The sequence below is a fragment of the Myxine glutinosa genome, chromosome 3 (genome assembly GCF_964187855.1).
Source record: "Myxine glutinosa chromosome 3, kmMyxGlut1.1, whole genome shotgun sequence".
NCBI classification, from domain to species: domain Eukaryota; kingdom Metazoa; phylum Chordata; class Myxini; order Myxiniformes; family Myxinidae; genus Myxine; species Myxine glutinosa.
Window position 1 is genome coordinate 191,428,544 of NC_136263.1, and position 12,298 is coordinate 191,440,841.

General features: G+C 47.3%; 1 protein-coding gene across 5 annotated transcripts in view; it reads left to right on the forward strand.

Moving 5' to 3' along the window:
- Nucleotides 1-8,371: 8,371 nt before the first annotated feature.
- LOC137424099 (protein PRRC2C) overlaps nucleotides 8,372-12,298 on the forward strand; it is a 190,575-nt gene continuing 186,648 nt past the window's right edge. For all 5 annotated transcript variants that reach the window (XM_078774907.1, XM_078774910.1, XM_078774911.1 and 2 more), the window contains exon 1: nucleotides 8,372-8,619. The gene's annotated coding sequence lies outside the window, so the exon portion shown is untranslated. The remainder of the gene's footprint in view (nucleotides 8,620-12,298) is intronic.

The following is a 12,298-nucleotide window of genomic DNA, read 5'->3' on the forward strand; positions in this document are numbered from 1 at the left end:
GCATCTATAACCTTCTTTCTGAAGGCTTCAGAGAGCTCTTTTGATCTCAGCATGGTGACGCCGCACACTTCAACAACAAAGCGCAAACCAAACTAAATGTCTGAGGTTTAAATAAGACATGTACCTCCAAGATCCTCTCTAACGATGTTCTAATCATTTGCACCTGAGCTGGTGCACCTGATTCTAATTTTAGGTATTTGAAGTAGTGATAAATGTAGGGGTGTGCTGACTTTTTCCACATGCGAAATTTGCATTTATGTTTATTTAAATTATACAATGGACTACAAAATGTAAATGTTTCATGATATTTGTTATATTATATCACCTTTATCTGTCAATATTGTTGAAATGAAGATCAAATAGCTGTATGTTGAAATATGTTGAAAAGTCAAAACTTTACATGGGTGTACTTACTTTTTCACGTGACTGTATGTCATAGTATATGTGAGAATAAGGCCATTTCCAATAGTGCTACATGCGTTGTGTAAAAGAAATAATAAGCTTCGGTCCCATTCATTTTGCGGCCCACCCTCCAAATCGACCTCGTTGGGCAGCATCCATCCCGCGCCCTGATTCGGCTAATCCACCTCCTTTGCCAGCAGCGTTCGATGCTCTTGCGTTTTCGCTCGAAACCAGCCAAATGCCACGAGGTAGGCCTGGAAAAGGGGGAGGAGCGTGAGGTCGGGGGTGTGGCCACGTCAAGCAGCACGTCAAAGGCGGAGCCGGTAAGAGCCAACAACCAACCAGGGCTCGGTGGGCATGGCTTAAGGGGCGTGGTAAGTGCGTGGCTGGCAAATTCCAGAGGGTTCGCTGGGCGGCGATATATAAACGCGCTCACAAAGCCCTTCGAGAGGACTTGAGGGAATTGCGCTTTACCAAGAGGACTGTCCAAGGACTGGCACGATTCACGCATTACAGAAGACTGATCGCATTAAGAGGACTGCGCGAAGACGTCTGAGTTTGCAAAGAGGCCTCGTGAGGAAAACGCATTAAGCAGCGCGTTTGAGGCCGATTATTACGTACGCGGTTGAGCCACGAGTGTAACCGCCAAGCCAGCCTACCTTCCGCCCGCATTCCGCCCTGTAATTGTCCGCACTGCGCAAATGACACGAGGAGAGTTCCTGGCCGCTGCCGCCTGACCATCTACACCACGGTACGAGTCGAGGACCGGAGTGAGCTGCCTGGACGCCATCATCCCTGGACCATCAACTCTGACCATCTACATCCCCGTGTGAGTGTGTCTGTGTGTGCGGGCCCGTTTGTCTTGGGATAAGTATAAGACTGTTTAAGGCTGCACTGTGTATTCTTCTTCTTCTTATTGTACAAAGTGTAAATAAATCTGTTATTCCTTTCCTTCCAAATCCGACCTTATCAGTCTTTTCCTCCATTGGGTAAGCGTGGCACGATTCGGAACCGCTCGGATCGGGTTTAGTACCTGTTAACGGCCCGATCACGGCTTGCTATCGCTCTGCGTTTCCACTAAAACCGTGATTCAGGCGGGGTTATTTCCTTGCTTCCTGGGAGGCGTTGGTAATTAGGTATTAGGAATTCGGCCTACGACCCTACCCAGCGCTGACCTGAAGGAACGTCATAGCCCCGGATCGCGTCAGCTAGATAAAAGCCAAGGGAACTAATCCCCCATTGATAAGGGGAAAGGCCGACGTTGAGATCCGCAACAATATATATATATATATCACATTAATACAACATGAGTTGGTAGATACTGATACACCTGCCTGACCCCACTCTTTTTATTTATTTATATATACATTTATATTTATTTATTTTATATATATTTATTTATATAGATAGCCTTGTGTATATATATATTTATTATATAGTTATATATATATATATATATATATATATATAGATATATATATATATATATATATATATATATATATATATATATATATATATATATATATATATATATATATATATATATATATATATATTTATTACCTCCGCCACCAAAGGTGGATGGAGGTTATGTTTTCACCCCTGTCTGTCTGTTTGTCAGTTTGTCTGTCCGTTTGTGAAACAAAATATCTCTAAAAGTTGTGGACGGATTCGGACGAAATTTGGCAGAGACGTGGTGTATGTGACAAGGAAGAATCGATTCAATTTTGGTGAAGATCGGGATCCGGCTACAATAAATTTTTATATGATTCTTCACCATTGGGAGATAGGGACAAAAACGATACTTACCTGGTTATGTCAAAAAGTTGTGGAAGGATTTGGACGAAACTTGGTGGACAGGTTGTGTGTGTGACAAGGAAGAATCGATTCAATTTTGGTGAAGATCCGGATCCGGCTAGTAGAAGTTTTAAAGTGATTCTTCATTATTGAGTGATATGGCCAACCAGGTGGGGCTATGCACTCTCTACTGAGTGCCGTTCTAGTTTATATTTATACTAGCTGAGGTACCCGGCTTCGCCCGGGTTGAATAAGAATAAGACAAATATATGATGAAAAGAACATGTATATTTTAGAGCAATATCACAGTACATTTCCTACCTGACGTTTTGTCAATTTTCAATTTCTCAAAACCTCTTGGTATACAACATTTCTGGTTTTCTTACTTAGTGCCAAGACATAAAGATTGCTTGGTTTTCCAACCCTCGAGCAGCCCATGTACAGCTGGCCATGGGCAAACACTTGTTCTGTGAAGTTCAGGCCGACAACCTTCATTGATTGCCCCTGCGTCTTGTTGATGGACATAGCAAAACATAGCCTGATGGGGAACTGAATCCTCTTGAAGGAGAATGGAAGGTCAGGTGGAATAAGTGGTATCCTTGGAATGAATACTTTCTCTCCTCTGTATTGTCCTGAGAGGATGGTTGCCTCTAGGACATGCGGCATCATTTGCTGGATTGTCAATCGTGTTCCATTACACAGCTTTGGTGGATCAAGATTCCTTAGAAGCATGATTGGTGCTCCCACCTTGAGAATCAACCTGTGTGTTGGGAGTCCTTGAGGCTGAAGACTGTTGAGAAACTCAGTTGGGAAGTTTACTGCCTGATCTTCATCTGTCACTTTGTCAAGAGAATCATAATGTCTTTCATGACCGGGAAGTTGGTGGAGGAGCAAATTGTTGATCTCTTGAACAGCATTGTTCTTGGGGGCCAAAATGGCTCTTTCGGCAAGCCATGATGAGTCCTGGAACTGGGTCTCCATATTGGGAAAGACCTTTTTGATCAAGTCATCTTTTGTTTCAACAAACTGTCCAAATGGTAGAATTATTTGTTCTGATGCATCTTGAGGGTATAGGCCATTGCCAACTTTCAAAAGCTGGCTTGAGAACGCCCCTGCAGTGTTGTCACCAAGAAGGTGGACTCTCATGTTGGTATTCAGGGTAAGTCTTTGCACATGTGGCCAGAGGAGATAAGAAGACTTGATACAGGCCTTGACTTGATCTGCTCTTGTGCCCCGTTGGATGACTGGGAGAGTCTGACGAAAGTCTCCAGCCAGAACAGTTGTCACACCACCCATGATTTTCTTGTTGTTGCGAATATCTTGGAGTGTTCTGTTCACTGCTTCGAATGTTGTCACTGTTCACTGCAGGCACTTGTGGTTCATAGTAGCCTCATCCCAGATAATGATTTTGCACTGTTGAAGGATCTTGGCTTTTGCTGAATTCTTGCTAATGTTGCAGGTTGGGGTGTCTTGCTTGGTCAAATCCAAAGGCAGTTTGAAAGTTGAGTGTGCTGTCCTTCCTCCTTCAAGAAATGTAGCTGCAATTTCACTTGAGGCCACAGCCAGAGCAATTTCCGACTTTTGACGAACCTTGGCCAGGATGATATTAATGAGGAATGTTTTTCCTGTCCCGCCAGGAGCATCGAGGAAGAATATCTTGCCAGCATCATCATCAACACTCTTCAAGATAGAAGTAAAGGCTTGCTGTTGGTCCTCAACAATTCTTGGGACATTCTGCTCTACAAATGTGGTCAGCTCTTCCATGTTGTAGTTTGTTTCCCTCAGAAGCTCCTGAGCCATTCCCTCAATGCAGACAGTAGGGATGGTGTTGGATGGGTGTTGAGCTGTGCTCGGCTTCCGTCAGACGTGACACTTTGCATTCAGGCCAAAGCATTGAATTTTCGTCTCATCAGACCACAGAATCATTTGCCTCATGCTCCCAGAGTCTTTCATAAGCCCTTTTGCAAACTCCAGGTGTGCTGTCATGTGCCTTTTTCTCAGGAGTGGCTTCCGTCTTGCCATTCTTCAATATGTACGTACAGTATACTGTACATATGCGCAACTGCCGATTCTCATTCAAAACAGAGGCGACGTACAGTATTCCTTTACTGTGTCTGTGTTAGCCATGGGTCCGAAGAAGGATAATGCTAGTGTTTCCAAGCGTAATGTGGTTACGATGGACGATAAGTTAAATCTGATTAAAAGGTATGGAAAAGGTGGAAAAGTGTCGGTGATAGCGCATAGACCTTATCGTGAATCGGAACCGCAATGCGTCATGGGATCGGAAAGGGGCAATAGCGCCGCCACAAACTACACCATGGAATTGCAGCTGGCCCGGTTTTTTAAACCATTGATATTAAAATAAAACGTAGCCTATAACCACCGGAATTTTATGCTGATTCCGAATCTGTGTCTAAAACTTTTCTCCGATGTGTAGTTCTTGAGTTATAAGTGGACATCCAGACAGACACTCCTCCTTTATATATAGAGATTTTGCCCTGTGTCCTCTTTTGAAAATCAAACATGGCAACCCAACCTTTGCAGCATCTGGACTGGATGTGGACTCGAGACTGAAGAAAAGCAAAGGCTTCATTATCAATTATCATTAAGATGGAATGTCAAGGCCAGTCACCATCGCTGTTACATTAGCACAAAAGGTGAGTGTGAAGTTTGCTGGGAATGGCGTGAGTGTGATCGGAGGACTCGTGTCGTGGCCCCAGATGTGCGAGGATGTGGAGGATCATCGGGCGGTATCAAAGATGGATGGGCGCCATATTGGTTGGCAAGGTGAACAAGCGAGCAAAGGTAAACCAGACCTAACTTGAGGCCATAATAGCCGGCGAAGCCGGTGTTGTCAATGAACGCGTACGTATTATGTTGAAAACCTGATTATGCCTTGGCTCGAGAATTCCGAAGCGCAGTGGAGGCCGCCATATTGCGGATGCGGAAGTATGCATAACAAATTTAAAACGTTCATTAGGAGTTTCTTTCACCCGTCATTGTTGATTCACAATCTTATGCACCTCCAATGTATTATTAAAATACTTTAAGAACAACATCGGCCCGCACGGGCCTGGTTATCTTCAACGAAACGCGTCACCAAACACCGGACCCAATGAGAGTCGAGCATTTGCAAAAATATTTCTATAATGAAATCACTCAATGGTGGCCGCCATCGACCGGATGCGGAAGTTTGCATGAAACAATTGCGAAAGAGTTCAATAGGAGTTTGTTTCACCCATCGTTCTTTGATTCACAATCTAATGAACCTCTAATTAGTAATTAAAATACGTTAAGACCAACCTCATTATCTTCAACGAAAATCGTCATCAAACACCAGAACCAATGAGATTCGAGCATTTGAAAAAATATTTTTTTAAAGCTTATTACGCGTTTCGGAGGGTGAAAACGGCGTCAAATATTCTAACATTGACGAAGAATTATTTTTTAGAAATCTCGCGGCCGTATGGGATAGTTTTTCACAGCCAGAAATACGGTATAAGCGGTTTACATATTTAGTTTAGAAATACGGATAGTTTTTCACGGCCGGAAATATCCGAAGTTGAGACGGAATTCACCGAATTAATCAGGAAGTAAATTTTATCAATTTTAATCTCATCCAGAATGCAAATTGTGTCATTTTAGGTCTGAATTTTCGAAATTTTGTGAGCTGACCAATCAGCGATCAGCTTAGGTCAGCCAATCAGCGCCCTCGACACAGGACATCTTACCAGGGCGTCGTCTGCGACGCCGGGAACGAGGTTGGTGCAAAACAACCGAATCACGCGTAAGCATATGCTGCTCGAAATAGTTCTCATCATATGCTCAAATTTCCTAAGCTAAATCGTCATTGCTTTGGGCACTGTGAAACGTATCAAGTCACTCGCTTACTGCACAGCGAAAAAGTACGAGCACTTGAACAACGTCTTTTTCGACTCGATTCTGCAAAACGCCTTGTCACTCGGTCAAAGCCAAAACGAGGAACAATGTTTCGCCTCCATTCTTCATCGCCACACCGACCTATCAGATGTGGCATGCAGGACGACGTTTATGCTTAACCACGACATAAATGTACCCAAGTCTTGGGTACCCAAGCTAATTCGTGAGAAAGTGTCATGTGACTCCTGCTCATTCACCAGGTTACAATCTACACTGTTTCAATTACCAGTTTAATTTTACACTTTAACTGTACACTGCTAAATTTCTCTAAAGCGTGTAAAGACCTTTGAGTGCTCGCACCAGCATATATGTGTTGTTGAGGATGTTCAAGAGTACTTACAGGTCACTATCAGCGTCGATCACCTTCTTTTCGCGATAAAAAACAATGTTCTCACGAAACGTAATTGGAAAGTAAACCACTCTGGGCCATTTTCGAAATTTTTCTCTTCTTTAGTGGTAGACCTGAAAAGCCGAATTAGGGTTCAATCCCATGCTCCCATGCTCAGTAGGTTTGTCTGATTTATGATGTTGTCCTGCACCTACCGGTATAAGCGGTTTACATAAAGAAAGAAAGCTCGGTTTGATTCACGACAGTCACACATTGCCGTTGAAACGGCGCTATCGTCTGACCTGTCGGCACTGATCTTACTGCAAGCTAACTTCTGGTGGAGGAAGCCGCAGTGCCCGGAGAGAACCAGCCCTGACAGCGACTGAAGTTAGAAGACTACACACGTACTGTGAAAACGTATGTTAAGCCCAGTTAAAATTTCTTAAAATAGGCCTTTAGCTAGCACATCGTATAGTTACTTCCTTAAGCTTCTTGTGACATTTATTGTATGCAGGTATTGGGGAGGACTGTCTGCTCTTCTCTTTTACCAAGTCTTACCAGGTACGGTACCTACGACACCTACCTAACCTACTGATGCCATAGTGATGGGTAAAATAGTGGCAAGAGGCTTTGGCTTCGCCGGCTCATTGCGGCTTTGCAGTCGGGTACTAGTAATTAGCGTAACCTTCCATTTAAGTCAGTGAGAGTAACGAGATAAACGTGCTACATTGTAGGGCTACTGACGCTCTCGTTGCCAGGGAAGTGAATACAACGAACATGGCGGCGCGCACGGCATTATGGGATAGCTCTGGAAACCCTCCACGGACTCAATTCCCAAGGCTCCATAATGGGCCCACTGCCAACCACAAAGAGGCATTTCCCCTTCCTTCCGCTTTCTTCCTTCCTTATTTCTTCTTCCTTCCTTGTTTAACCTTCCTTTCCTCCAATTGTGTCTCTTTTTCCCTTCTCATACTTTCAATCCTTGCGAGTTTCCACGTAATAAATGGCGGGCGGGGGGCAGATCGGGGGTTGTTAAGGGCGATTCTCGTCGTGGAGGGAATGAAATAACGGACATTGAAGGGACACGACGGCACTTTGTGAGCCACAACGTTCAACACCTGCTTATACCTGTATCTCGTTCCTCATGAACACGCACGACGACATTAACGACACCTATTGGTATTTACATGATAATTATTTACTATTTTAGCGGTTGCCGAAGACGACAAGAAGAGGCCATTTCGTTGGGTACAAAAGGTTCTTTATTGTACAGAAATCTCCAGCAACTGCTAGCGAGCGAACGGAAGTCGTAACGGCTTATATAAAACAAGCACCCTCTTCGGAGGGCGTGGCTCCAACAGCCGCGCGTGCGTCACGACGGCACAACCACAAGCCCGTGTGCGTGGGTTAGACCAAACCCATCGTAATGGTAACCGTCACATGCGGATAAGTTAACCGCGACAAGTGAATAAGGTAACCACTACACTATAATATTAATACTACTAGTATACACGAGGCCCCTGTACACGTCATCAATATATTTATTAAACAGGCGACATTGATAATTTGAGGGGGAAATCTCGACGTAAACACCCGGTCGGTGGATTCAAACTTCGTCCTGTCAAGTATTTCCAGAGTGAGGAAGTGTAAGGATCATGGATGTGAGATTTTTTTATTTATGTACAAATGTCATGTCCATATGTTACACAGATTTCTGCTGCTTATTACGGTTGGTATTGGGAATTGACGTCCAATGGCGTTTGTATTTGAGATACGGCGATATGAAAACGTGTCGTGATGACGTAACGAAGCATCAATTCGTTATGAGACGAGGGGGGTAATGCGATGTCAATAGCACAGGTCACGTGACGGATGACGTAATGACGCCTGACGTTTAATTAGACGATAGATTGTAAGTGCGTTTCGCCGTTGTGACGCCATCTTGCCGGCGCGATCGCCGTGCGCTCCTTCGGCCTTTGGTGGATCGTGAGCCTCAAGCGGCTCCTTTTCCCGGTGCAAACTGCGCCGACGAGGGCTTGACGTGGCGTACGTGCTCCGTGCGTTCTTTAGCTCGGAATCCAGTGGGTTTGGTGTGAACGTGTTTTGACATCGCGGCTGCGTCGAGCTGCCCAAGTGTCCTTCGGAACGAGGTGAGCGCGACGACGCCATTTTCTGCAGCCCGGCGTTTGTGAGCTTTTCTTTCCACAGGATGTCCCTGTTCGCGTCTTCTTGTTTGCGGTATTGATCTGAAATGTCGTTGTTGTCCTTCGCGCGCGTCTGCTTATCTTTCGTTCGCGGATTTCTTCACTGATGTTCTTTCTTTGATGTGGCTTGACTCTTGTCATAGCAAATCGACGAATATAGTCGCGAGGGGTTGCTTCGTTGTGCGTCGGTTGTTAACCGTCGGGTGGTGACCGGCGGGTGGGTGACCGTCGGGTGGGTGACCGGCGGGTGGGTGACCGGCGGGTGGGTGACCGGCGGGTGGGTGACCGGCGGGTTCCCCCGTCGGATGGTGACCGGCGGGTTCCCCCGTCGGATGGTGACCGGCGGGTTCCCCCGTCAGATGGTGACCGGCCTGCTCCCCCGTCGGGTGGTGACCAGCGGGTTCCACCGTCGGGTGGTGACCGGCCTGCTCCCCCGTCGGGTGGTGACCGGCCTACTCCCCCGTAGTTACCTGGTGGTGACCGGCCTGCTCCCCCGTCGGGTGGTGACCGGCCTGCTCCCCCGTCGGGTGGTGACCAGCGGGTTCCCCCGTCGGGTGGGTGACCAGCGGGTTCCCCCGTCGGGTGGGTGACCGGCGGGTTCCCCCGTCGGATGGTGATCGGCGGGTTCCCCCGTCGGGTGGTGACCGGCGGGTTCCCCCGTCGGGTGGGTGACCGGCGGGTTCCCCCGTCGGGTGGGTGACCGGCGGGTTCCCCCGTCGGGTGGGTGACCGGCGGGTTCCCCCGTCGGGTGGGTGACCGGCGGGTTCCCCCGTCGGGTGGGTGACCGGCGGGTTTCCCCCGTCGGGTGGGTGACCGGCGGGTTTCCCCCGTCGGGTGGGTGACCGGCGGGTTTCCCCCGTCGGGTGGGTGACCGGCGGGTTTCCCCCGTCGGGTGGGTGACCGGCGGGTTTCCCCCGTCGGGTGGGTGACCGGCGGTTTCCCCCGTCGGGTGGGTGACCGGCGGGTTCCCCCGTCGGGTGGGTGACCGGCGGGTTCCCCCGTCGGGTGGGTGACCGGCGGTTTCCCCCGTCGGGTGGGTGACCGGCGGTTTCCCCCGTCGGGTGGGTGACCGGCGGGTTCCCCCGTCGGGTGGGTGACCGGCGGGTTCCCCCGTCGGGTGGTGACCGGCCTGCTCCCCCGTCGGGTGGTGACCGGCCGATGGGTGACCGGCCGGTGGGTGACCAGCGGGTTCCCCCGTCGGGTGGGTGACCAGCGGGTGGTGACCAGCGGGTTCACCCGGTCGGGTGGTGACCAGAGGGTGGGTGACCGGCGGTTTGCCCCCGTCGGGTGGTGACCAGCGGGTTCCCCCGTCGTGTGGTGACCAGCGGGTTCCCCCGTCGGGTGGTGACCAGCGGGTTCCCCCGTCGGGTGGTGACCAGCGGGTTCCCCCGTCGGGTGGTGACCAGCGGGTTCCCCCGTCGGGTGGTGACCAGCGGGTTCCCCCGTCGGGTGGTGACCAGCGGGTTCCCCCGTCGGGTGGTGACAAGCGGGTTCCCCCGTCGTGTGGTGTGACCAGCGGGTTCCCCCAGTCGGGTGGTGACCAGTGGGTGGGTGACCAGCGGTTTGCTCCCGTCGGGGTGGTGACCGGCGCTTTGCCCCCGTCGGGTGGTGACCGGCGCTTTGCCCCCGTCGGGTTCGTGACCGGCGGTTTGCCCCCGTCGGGGTGGTGACCGGCGCTTTGCCCCCGTCGGGTGGTGACCAGCAGGTGAGGTACACGTTAACTTGTGATTCAACTCTGCTGTGCGAAGTTGTTCAAGTTCCCAAAACAATCCAAACCTTTGTTCCTGCAAAATGCTTCGATCTTCATGTTCCACCACCAGCTGATTATATCTGGTGACTGTTGGAGTCGCTCATCCCTTTGTGTCCAGGTAGTGAGAAGGAACACGCATGTTATGATGTACCATAAAGGTTTCATGCTCTGAAGGTGAACGGCTATCTTTCCATTTATTTGCTTGTTGTACACCGCTCCTTTCCTAAATTGAGGATTTTTTTTTTTTTTTACACCGCTCCTTTCCTATGCCATTTCCAGGCGCTGCATGTCGTCATTGCTGGGCACCGAAGGGGGCTCGGCAGTGACGCACGCTGAAAGGGAGTACTCAGTTTTCACTCTCGTTGTTTGTTGTACACCGCTCCTTTCCAATGCCATCTCCAGGCATTGCAAATCGTCATTGCCGGGCACCAAAGGGGGCTCGGCAGTGACGCACGCTGAAAGAGAGTACTCAGTTTTCACTCTGGTTGTTTGTTTTCTTGCTTTCTTGTTGTACACCGCTCCTTTCCTATGCCATCTCCAGGCATTGCAAATCGTCATTGCCGGGCACCAAAGGGGGCTCGGCAGTGACGCACGCTGAAAGAGAGTACTCAGTTTTCACTCTGGTTTCTTTCTTTCTTGTTTGTTTTCTTTCTTGTTTTCTTTCTTTCTTGTTTGTCCGGGCGATATCTCAGCCATCCTTTGAGCTAGGAAGCTGAAATTTTGGCACAATAGTGAGAAAGTGCTTTGTCAAAAACTGTATTTTTTGTTTTTTGATTAATCAATAAATTGAGGAGTTATTTAATTATTAGCGATTAATTAAGTACTTATTTAATTAATCAAATTTCCTTTCTCTTCTGGCCATTATCTCAGGCACCTTTTGAGTTAGGAAGCTGTTATTTGGACATGCCAATGACCAGGTGATTTGGCTGTGAAGGCTATTTTTGATTTATTAATTAATCAATTAATCGATTAATTATTTAATTATTCGATTAATGACTAAATTTTTTTTTTTTTTAAGTTACAGATTCTGATGAAATGGTGGTGGTTTATGTGTTCTGTGACCGAATTGATTAATAATTTAATTTTTTAATGATTATTTATTTATTTTCATTATTAATTATTTATTTATTTTCTTTCTTATTTGGACAATATCTCAGGCACCTTTTGAGCTGGGAAGCTAATATTTGGACATGACAGTGACCAAGTGATGTGGCTGTCAAGGATATTTTTGATTTATTGATTAATCATTTAATCGATTAATTATTTATTGAGTAATCAATTAATTATTTAATTTTTTATAAATGACTTATTTAATTGAATTTCTAAAAGATACATCTTCGGATGAAGCACTAGTGGTTTAGTTATGTGATTAGCCAATTGATTATGAAAATATTTTGTGATAATCTTTTATTGATTTTAATTATACAATTAATCAATCAATTAGTGTACACCTCTCCCTCCCAATGCAGCCTCAATGAGCTGCACTGCGGTATTGCCGGGTGCCGGAGGCGCCCCAGCAATGCCGCGCTGCAGCATATTTAATTATTTGGCATGGGGCGGTGTACTTTGAATGTATGTGTAGTTGTTGTACACCGCTCCTTTCCTATGCCATCTCCAGGCATTGGAAATCGTCATTGCTGGGCACCGAAGGGGGCTTGGCAGTGACGCACGCTGAAAGAGAGTACTCAGTTTTCACTCTTGTTGTTTCCTTGTTTTCTTGTTTTCTTGTTTCCTTGTTTTCTTGGTTGTCCGGGCGATATCTCAGCCATCCTTTGAGCTAGGAAGCTGCAATTTCGGCACAATAGTGAGCAAGTCCTTTGTCAAAAACGGTATTTTTTTTTTGATTAATCAATAAATTGAGGAGTTATTTAATTA